This window comes from Solanum pennellii, chromosome 10 (assembly GCF_001406875.1).
Source record: "Solanum pennellii chromosome 10, SPENNV200".
NCBI classification, from domain to species: domain Eukaryota; kingdom Viridiplantae; phylum Streptophyta; class Magnoliopsida; order Solanales; family Solanaceae; genus Solanum; species Solanum pennellii.
In genome coordinates, this window is record NC_028646.1 from 56,519,405 (window position 1) to 56,530,609 (window position 11,205).

Genomic DNA, 11,205 nt, shown 5'->3' on the forward strand with positions numbered 1-11,205 from the left:
ATATATAAGCGTGTGAAATATGCGTGATATATCAATACCATTCACCAACCTATTTAAATATGAGAGATATAAATTAAGAGCACTGGGATCCTAATTATTATGTTTATTTGAAATCAAAACAGGTGCAGTACATCTCAATTTGGTAATCCGGTCCTAGAGACAACACAACTTATGGAATTTTTGGATTTGATTGACATAGTCTTTTAATAATATCTCACGTTTCTTCGTGTGAAATTTCTCGCAAAGTATTCTCGCATTGTTTGAAAGGAGAGAGCGGCAATACAAGAGGAGGTATTTTCATCTATAGATTTATCTATCTAAAGTATAAAAATTAAACCAATGTACGATTTTTATTGAGAAACTTATATGAATATATTAGAATTTTTACTAGAGAGTTCAAATTACAAAGAACCAGTGGAAAACAAAAAAAAATTATACTTTACTTCTTTAAGATGATGCTTTATCAAATTTTGACTTAAAAACCAGCTTATATATATGCCTTTTGGCATTTGCTTTATCCGAAAAGTATTACTCTGTGTGTTGGGTGGGGGGGGGGCTATTCTTCTTTCTCTTTTGACGTGTTTTTCTGATAAATGTTGACGTCGTTCCATCAAAAGAAATATAATTGTTGCCTTAGCAGCGATATTTTAAAAAAAAATCATTTTTCTTTAAAATGATTTTACGATTTTATTTTTAAGGAATTAAAAAAATGATTTTAAGATTTTATTTTATTTTTTAAAAAAAGGTCGTGCAACATTTTTATAAAAATAAAATAAAAATGAAGTTAAATCTCTGCTTTTTTGGTTTTAAATTTTTTTTTAAAAAAAAATTTAAAGCAGCGATTTTGGTTAAGAATTTAAAAAATGTTAGATTATTTAAATCGCTACACATTCAGCGAATTAAATATAATAAAATAAAAATTAAACTGAAAACTGTTGCCAAGGATGGAATTTTTTTTGATGTGTTTAATCTTTGCCCTTCTAGAAGTTTTTATTTTTTTAATTCAATCATTCTTCTATTTATATAATTCAATTTTTCTTATACTTCCACAATTGTATTAGAGTATACAGTTCGTGTTGTTTATCATTTTTATATTTTATTTTTCTACAATTTAATCAAAGACATGGATTTTCATTTACAATGTGTGCTTTAAGATATAATCCTAATAAATTTACATACACGGTCATCTAATATTTGTGGATATAAAGTTCTTTATGCCCTTTAAAGTAATACACATGCACGTACACACATACTTAGTGATAAAATATTTTTATCTTGAATAATAATATTATTAATAATTAACAATACGCATGAAATTAATAGCCCATTTTTGTTGTATATATAGATAAACCAATCAAGAATTGATACATATAATGCATTTCCCCTCTTTCTTCATTACAATCGAGTCATGTGCATCTTATGCACTTTCTGTGCATTATATGTGCATTTCTTGTTAATTATGTAGTATTCTATTTTTTATAAAATATCACATGTATGTTGATTGAAATTAATTTATAGTTTATAAAGTCAAACTTTAGTAAAGAGTGAAAACATATTCAATAAAATTAGTATTGTGCGTCACATGTACATCTCATGTGCATTACACGTGCATCTGTTGTCAATTAACAATTTTATTTTAAAAATTACATATATAATAAAAGTAAATAAATTTAGTATTTATTCCGTGACTACACAGTCTATTCATACAACAAGAATGTTAAATCAAATTTTTGACAAGAAATTGATTTCTTAAAATCAAAATGAATTGTTTTATGTTCATTATGAAGTAAAGTAAGTAAAATATATTAGAAGTTCATCGGACAAAACAACTAAGAAAATCATGTAATTATAGTATTACTTAACATCATCAAAGTTGAGACGATTAAGTCACATTTAAATGCATAACTGTCTTCTTTGCAATAAGTAAAAACTAAACTTACGTAGCTTTCATGACATTTCATTATGATCACAATTAAAGACTAATTCCCTTAACTTATTTATTTACAGATAAATGCTGCTATTTCATCTTCTTCCAAGTCAATGACATTAGGAACAAATCCATGTTATCTAATTTCTTCAAGGTTAATGTTTTGAATTTCAACAAGGGAATATTTAATTCAAGTTATTAAGTACCTAATTGACCTCGACTTCTATTCAATTGAACTTCTTTATATTTTGATACGCCTTAAATGAAATTCTGGCTTCGCGATCATGTCACATTTTCATGTCCTTCAACGATAACTTACTATATTATATGTGTTCAATAGAAGGATATTGTGCAGTGGTGCGTTCTCTTGATAATGAAAAGTCAGAGCCTATCAATTTTAGGAGGTTGGTTTTCGAATAATAGTTTATTTTTTGTACTTCATTCAATATTCCAAGTTTCTAGTCGTAGACTAAAACGAAAATGATTACTTCTTGTCCGCTGTGATAAATTGTTTGTTATGTCGTGATTTTACTATTATTTAGAAAAATCATTATTGAAATGTTTTTAATATAAAATAATTTAAGAAAATAGTTAAATAGAGTCGTCGTTTAATTTTTTTTCAAAATTAAGAAAACTTAATTATTAGCAGATCAAATTTTTAAGAATTAGAGAAATACAGTAAGAGGTTCTTATTTCTACTTTAAATATTAAGAATGTATTAACACTTAAAGTAGCCGCTAACACCGACGATTTAAATTAAAATATTTGATTATGAGGAAATAATTAAGTAAAGAACATTTTGAGTTTTAAGGAAAATAATACTTAACCACTTCAAATAATTAAAAATAATTAAGACTTCAACAAAAATAGATTAAGTAAGAATTTATTTGAGTCAAGAAACTATCTTAAATTAATTAAAGCCAAGTGAAAATTTTGACTAAAGACATTTGATTAAGTAAATAAAGGACACAAGATTTGATAAAATAAAATTTATTAAAGCGGAGTAAATTGTAGGTTTAGCAAATATAAAAATTATATTTGTATGTTATAGCTCTAGTTTGTATAATTGCGCTCCATAGCAAACTTTATATTTTCTATGACTATTAATCTGTATATTTCGATATACATATACATAAAAAAATATGTATTTGGGTTTATTTTTATATTTCGATATACAAATGAGTCCTGCATTTGTATAATTCGGTATAGAAATGGCTCTTACATTTGTATTTTTCGGTCTGTGTGTATATATCATTATACAAGTGGTCCTGCATTTGTATGTTGCAGTATATCAATCAGATGACAAAAAACATAGAATGTTTGTTGCGAATTACAAATAAAAGAAATTATGACTATGACATTTAATTTGAATTAATATATTGTTTATTTCATACAATTTTTCATAACTAGAGCAACTTTCACATATAGCAAATACAAAATTCATATTTGTATGCTATAACAAAAGTTTGTATAATTATGCTCCATAGCAAACATAAATATTTATATTTCGCTATACATATACAAAAAAATACTTGTATAATTCGCTATTACATATACAAAGAAAGAAGTTGTATGATTCGCTATACATATACAAAAGAAAACAGTTGTATACAAAAGATCAATTGTATAGTCTGTGTATATATAAAACTAGAAAGAGAGAAAGGCAAAAGAAACAGGGTAGGGGAGTATTTGTATTGTATAATTATAAGTGTATAGGACGAAGATATATGTATTTGCATGTATATATATAATTTTCTCTCACTTATACAGAAACACAATTTATAAATTGTGTTTCTGTTTGTATAAGCGAGAGAGGTGAGGGTGGCGAGCGAGATTCGGGAGAGTGACGAGCGAGATCTGGGTTTTGGGTCATCACATCATTCAAATGACTCTCAGTTTAACATCACGGGCAGGTACGATGGAGTGTTTTGAGAACAAAGTAAATCGTGCCCTATGCTCCAATACCTAGAAAAGCAAAGAATCTTCCTCAATAAAGGAGTTTGGAACCACATTGTGAGCCTTCTTAGATGTCTGATACTTTGAAGAGAATGGACGTTTCTTAGAGACAGATGAGTGAATCACTGATTCTGACTCAGAAGAGTCGGAAGAAAGAAGTTCCACTTTAATAGATTCGAAGGGAGAAACAGGAGCCTTTTCCATAGAATCCATAGATCGAGTGTGAGTCATGATGAACAAGAAAGAGAAAGAAAAAAAAGGTTAGAAATAGAGAGAAAAAGGAGAGGAAGAGAAAAGGACGGTGAAAAGATTGAAGAGACAGTTGCAGGAACCAAGGGTTTTTTATGGAGAGCCGGGATAAACTACAAAAGGAAGAAAATAATTAATAATAATAGAAAAATAAAATATGTAACATTAATTATTAAGTCTTATAATACCAAGGCTTTCTCGAAGGAAACAAAATCGTTCATCAAGTAAAGCTTTGGTAAAAATATCTACTAATTGATTCTCAGAATCAACAAATTCAAGCATGAAATCACCATTTTCAACATGATCACAAATAAAATGATGTTGTATATCTATATGCTTAGCCCTTGAATGATGAACAATATATTTAGATAAATTGATAGCACTTGTATTATCGCAAAAAATAGGTACTGCCTCAAACATTAGACCATAGTCTAGAAAGTGATGCATCATTTAAAGTAATTGAGTGTAACAACTTCCGACTGCCAGATATTCGGACTTGGTAGTTGAGAGAACAATAAATGTCTGCTTTTTACTATGCCATGAAATGAGAGAATTTCCTAAAAGTTCGAATGTTCCACTGGTATTTTTTCTGTCATTTTTATCACCTACAAAGTCTGCATCTGAAAAAACCGATTAATTCAAAATTTTCAGAAAAGGATACCATAAACCCATTTCGAAGGTGCCAATTGATATCGAATAATTCGTTTCATAGCGGTGAGATGAGATTCTTTCGGGGCGGATTGAAAACAAGTACATTTGCAGATGTTGAACATTATATCTGGTCGACTAGAAGTAAGGTATAACAACGAACCAATCATTCTTTTATGAAGTTTCTCGTCAACTGCCTTTCCTGTTGAATCATATTCCAGATATGTGGATGGACTCATTGGAATTCAAAATGCTTTACCTGTTTCCATTCCAAAATTTTTTGATCAACTCTTTTTCATATTTCCCTTGATTTATGAAGATTTACTTATCTAATTGCTTAATTTGAAAACTGAAAGAATCAGAGCTCACCCAAAAGACTCATTTCAAACTCACCTTTCATAAGATTAGCAAAATTCTCACAAAGAGAAAGGTTAGAGCAGCCAAAGACAATATCATCAACATAAATTCGAATAATAAGAATGCAAAAATCAGATTTTTTTGTAAAATAGTAGTATCAATTTTGCCCCTTTGAAAATTATTTTTAATAAGAGAAGTGCTCAGTCTTTCGTACCACGCTTTTGGAGCCTGTTTAGCCATAAAGAACTTTTGATAATTTGAAAACATCGTCAGGACAAGATGCATTTTCAAAACCATGAGGTTGTTTAACAAACACCTCTTCTTTTATGAAGCAATTTAAGAAAGCGCTTTTAACATCCATTTGAAAGAGTCTGCTATGATTGAAAGAGGCAAAAGCGAGAAGAATTCGAATGGATTCTAACCTTGAAACAAGGTCGAAAGTTTCATCATAGTTGTCTCCTTGTTGCGAGTAACCTTGAGCAACTAACCTGGCTTTATTTCTGATAACATTACCGTTTTCGTCCAGTTTGTTTCGAAATACCCATTTAGTTCCTATCACAGAGCAATATTTTGGTCTTTCAATAAGGGTCCACACCTGATCCTTTTTGAATTGATCAAGTTCTTCTTTCATTGCCTATATCCACGACTCATCTTCCAGTGCTTCATTTATTCGGTTTGGTTCCATTTGTGATATGATGGCCAATGAAACTTGTTTCTTGAGTGATGACCTTGTATGGATTTTATCATCTAGTTTACTAAGAATAAAGTTTTCAGGATAGCTGGTATTATATCTCCATTCCCTGGAAATGTTGACTTTGTCAGCTAGAGTAGTCGACTCGGCTACATCTGTTGCTGGCTCTTCAGACAGATTTTTAGTCAATATTTTTGGAGCTTCTTCTGCTGGTGTTGATGAATTGATTTCATCTTCACTTACTTCACATTCCTGCACTCGTGGATTAGTATCATCAAATATCATATGAACAGATTCTTCAACACTTAAAGTTCTTTTATTAAGTACTCGAAAGGCTCTGCTAATTGGTGCGTAATCTAGAAAAATACCTTCAGCAGTTCTTGGATCAAATTTTCCAAGATGGTTTTTACCGTTATTGTGAATGAAGCATTTGCATCTGAATGGATGAAAGTAGCCGATGTTAGGTTTCTTTCCTCTCCAAAGTTCATAAGGAGTCTTCTTTAGTAAAGGTCTGATAAGACACCTAGTAAGAATGTGACAAGCTGTACTTATTGCTTCTGCCCAGAAATGGTCAAGAAGATTTCGATCAAGTAACATTGTTCATGTTGTATCATGCAATGATTGATTTTTCCTTTCCACCACTCTATTTTGCTTAGGAGATCTAGGTGAAGAGAAATTCTGTGAGAAACCATTTTCAGCACAGAACTCTTCAAAAGCTTTATTTTCAAATTCACCGCCATGATGCTGTGAATTGTTGTAATGTAATACCAACCTCTCTTTGAAATTTTCTACATAAAATTTCAAAATTAGTAAACGCTTTATTTTTATGAGATAGAAAGATTACCCATGTGAACCTTGAATAATCGTCAACAATTACGAATGCATATCGTTTACCTCCAACGCTGACAGTTCGAGTAGGAACAAATCCATGTGGAGGAGCTGGAGAGGTCTGGAAGTACTTACAATGTCTTTTGATTTAAAAGATGAACCAGTTTGCTTACCCAATTGGCATGCATCACAGATGTGATATTTTTCAAATTTCAATTTTGGCAAACCAATTACCAGATCAAGTCTTGATAATTTTTGAAGCGCATGCGTGCTTGCATGTCCAAGCTTTCGATGCCATAGTCATGGATCACTTGTTACGATGCCAGATCAAGTCTTGATAGTTTCGCCACTTAGTATTTAAAAAAAATCAAGAAAAAACTTGGCTTCTAAAAGATTTAAACAGAAAACCTAGTGAAAACTTTAAAGGGGGTTCGGAGATTCTTATTTGTATTTTAGAAAGGTTTTTACGATACCTAAAATAATCACTAACTCATGATTATACAACTAACTTGTTTGGCTAAAAAAGTCGATCTCAAATTTTAAGATAAAATTATTTAGAGTTTTTTGAAAATGAAGTATTAAATTTATTATTTAAGAGATTTGCAAAATTTATTTTAAGTTAACTTACTTGATTAATTTAACTAAGTAATTTAAAACGAGATGACGTCTTGCGGGGATTTGAATTTTTTAACCCTAAAACTAGCGACAATTAATTAACAAGAAAATTCGCAGTAAAGTAAAAGGGAGAAAGAAAGAGAGAGAGAGAGAGAGAGAGAGAGAGAGAGAGAGAGAGAGAGAGAGAGAGAGAGAGAGAGAGAGAGAGAGAGAGAGAGAGAGAGAGAGAGAGAGAGAGAGAGAGAGAGAGAGAGAGAGAGAGAGAGAGAGAGAGAGAGAGAGAGAGAGAGAGAGAGAGAGAGAGAGAGAGAGAGAGAGAGAGAGAGAGAGAGAGAGAGAGAGAGAGAGAGAGAGAGAGAGAGAGAGAGAGAGAGAGAGAGAGAGAGAGAGAGAGAGAGAGAGAGAGAGAGAGAGAGAGAGAGAGAGAGAGAGAGAGAGAGAGAGAGAGAGAGAGAGAGAGAGAGAGAGAGAGAGAGAGAGAGAGAGAGAGAGAGAGAGAGAGAGAGAGAGAGAGAGAGAGAGAGAGAGAGAGAGAGAGAGAGAGAGAGAGAGAGAGAGAGAGAGAGAGAGAGAGAGAGAGAGAGAGAGAGAGAGAGAGAGAGAGAGAGAGAGAGAGAGAGAGAGAGAGAGAGAGAGAGAGAGAGAGAGAGAGAGAGAGAGAGAGAGAGAGAGAGAGAGAGAGAGAGAGAGAGAGAGAGAGAGAGAGAGAGAGAGAGAGAGAGAGAGAGAGTTGGGTCCAAATTCGGTTTCTGTCCGCCTGGACCGGTATTTGGATCCATTTTCGTTTTTGGAAAATTAGACTCATTTAATTTGTACCTGTCCTAAACTAAACAAAATAATAAAGAATAAATAAGGAAAAGCGACAAGGGGGCTTAGACCCAAAAATAACAAAATACAAGTTCTGGAAATAAACTTGAGCCTTTTAGCCCAATCTCTTCGACTTTCTTCAATTCCTCATGCTATTTCGGCTTCAAAAATCTGTCAACCAATTTTTAAGAAAAATATCTAATTTATTCTCTTTAGACCTCTATATGATTCTTAGATAATTTAATTATATTATAATGATAACAGTCTTCAAATATAATTATTTGTTCAGGTAAATTCATCTCTCCTTTTTTTATTGATAATATTAGTCTATTGTGTTTGTGGCGTATATTATTTTAAAACATAGAAGTAGTTTTTTTTTTTTGATAATAAGCTCTCATTAGTATGAGAATCTAGTTTCTCAGTCTTGTCAATATCTTCAATAGTTTGATCTTCAAAGAACACAACATCACGACTTCTAATGAGTTTCTTATCAATTGGATCATAGAAGCGATATCCAAACTCATCTTGACCATAACCAATGAAGATGCGTTGCTTAGTTTTAACATCCAATTTCGATCTCTCATCTTTTGGATCATGCACACAAGCTTTACACCCGAATACTTTCAAGTGATCATAAGAAACATCCTTATCAAACCAAACTCTGTTTGGAACATCACCATCCAAAGCAACAACAGGAGACAAATTGATAAGATAAGCAACAATGCTAAGTGCTTCAACACAAAAAGAATTTGGAAGTTTAGCCTCTGAAAGCACACATCTAAATCTCTCAACTAAAGTTCTGTTCATTTTATCTGCCAAACCATTTAATTGAGGAGTCTTTGGAGTAGTCTTCTGATGACGAATTCCTTGCGATTTGCAGTAGTTATCAAAGGGACGAATATAATCACCACCATTATCAGTGCGAATACATATTAATTTCTTTCCCGTTTGTCTCTCTGATAAGGCTTGAAACTATTTAAACACATCAAGCACTTGATCTTTGGATTTTAAAGGATATACCCAAATCTTGCAGAATGATCATCAATGAAAGTAGCAAAGTAAAGTGCACCACCTTTTGACTTCACTTTGAAAGGACCAAACAAATCTGAGTGTACTAGCTCGAATAGCTCAGACTTTCTTGAAGGAGGATGACTGTGAAAAGAAACTCTTTTCTGTTTCCCTGCTAAGCAATGAACACATCTTTTCACCTTTGTTTGTTTCATACGAGCAAGCAAATTCTTCTTAGCCAAAAAGGTAATCCCCCTCTCGCTCATATGACTAAGAGTCTTGTGCCACAATTCTGATAAAGTCTCGCTCTCCACCAAATTTATAGAGTCACCAAGAATCGATCCTTGTGTCACGTATAAATTTTAATGTTTTCTTCCTCGAGCTAAAATCAGTGAGTCTTTGGTGAGCTTCTATTGACCATTGCACAAGTCATTATGATAGCCATCATCATCTAGTTGTCCTACAGAGATCAAATTAAGGGAATGTCTGGAGCATGCTTGACATTCTAAAGGACCAACATTGAACCGGTATTGGTTTTCAAACAAACAGTGCCAACACCAAACACCTTAACCTCACCAACATTACCCATCTTTAACACCTCAGAGTTAACAGAAGTATAAGATGAAAAGAAGTCTTTTCTTGGTGTGACATGTGATGTGGCTCCAGGATCTACTATCCAACTTGTATCTTGAGATACAAAATTGATGACGTCTTTATCACAAGCGAAGAGAAGGTCATCTTGTACAACAACAACATTATTTTCATTGTTTTCTTCCTTCTTCCCTTCTTTAAGATCTTGCTTCAATTGTTTACAAAATCTTTTAATATGTCCTTTCTTTCCACAATGATAACATATAATATTTGGATTCTTGAATTTTGACTTGCTTCTGCTTTTACCTCTACTCCTCGGATCTCTTGTCTTATGTCTCCCTCGTCTTCTGTATATAGAACATCTGAATTTGAAGATGTGTCTTGAGATTTTCTTCTAACCTTCTCATCCAACACACCACTCTTTGCATATTCCATAGTCACCTTTCGACCAGTGGCAGAATTTATTAAAGAAACACGACGAGTTTCCCAAGAATCCGGTAGAGTATTAAGAAGCCAAAGTCCTTGTATTTCATTATTAAAATAACACCCATTCCTGATAGCTGATCAATAATACCCTAAAAATCATTTATATGATCAAGAATAGGACTGCCCTCCTTATATTTAAAGGTCATCAATTGCTTTAACAAGAACAACTCGTTATTGCTAGTTTTTGAAGCGTAAAGCGTCTCTAACTTTTCCCACAATGTTCTAGAATGTGTCTCATTCACAATATGGTTGCGACCATTATCTTCAACCTATTGTATTATATATCCACATACTTGTTGGTGCTCAAATTCCTAATTTTCGTCGGTCACATTCTCGAGTTTATGAGCAGAAAAAACCGGAAGATGCATCTTCTTCAGGAACAATAGATCATTCATCTTGCTTTTCCATATGTTGTAGTTTCTTCTGTTTAGACATACAATCTTGCTCATATTACCCTCCATATATATAACCTTAGCTCGGATACCATTTATTGTGACGAAAAAATGAAAATGAAAATCTAACAATAAAGAACACCAAGTTTAACGTGGAAAAAGCCTTCAAATCAAAGGTTACCACCACGAGATCGACAAGATCCGAATTGCTTGACTATACCAATAAGAGGGTTACAAATATTCTTCTAATGGCTACACAACAAGTGCCAAAAAAGAACAAACAATAGCTACACCAACAAAAGATAAATAGAAAAAAATACCACCCAAACCCAACTTCTGTTTGGTACCTAAAACAGGATCTTGCTGACCTTCGAATCCGATCTCCACCATTCAAATCAACCATAAACATGTCAGAAACACTCAGTCCAAATTTCAGCCTGATCCAACGGTTAGGTAATCGAAAATACAATTTGAATGTTGCTGGTCGGAGAAAAAGACTGCAGCAAAAGAACCCTTTTCCTTCTCTCTTTTCTCTTGTTGAAAGCTCTCTCAAAAAACCTCTCTTATGTTCTAATGTCTTTCAAAGACAATATCAATGAACAATTAATTATTCTCTCAAGACTATCCTCTATTTATAGAGTTGTGCTTTT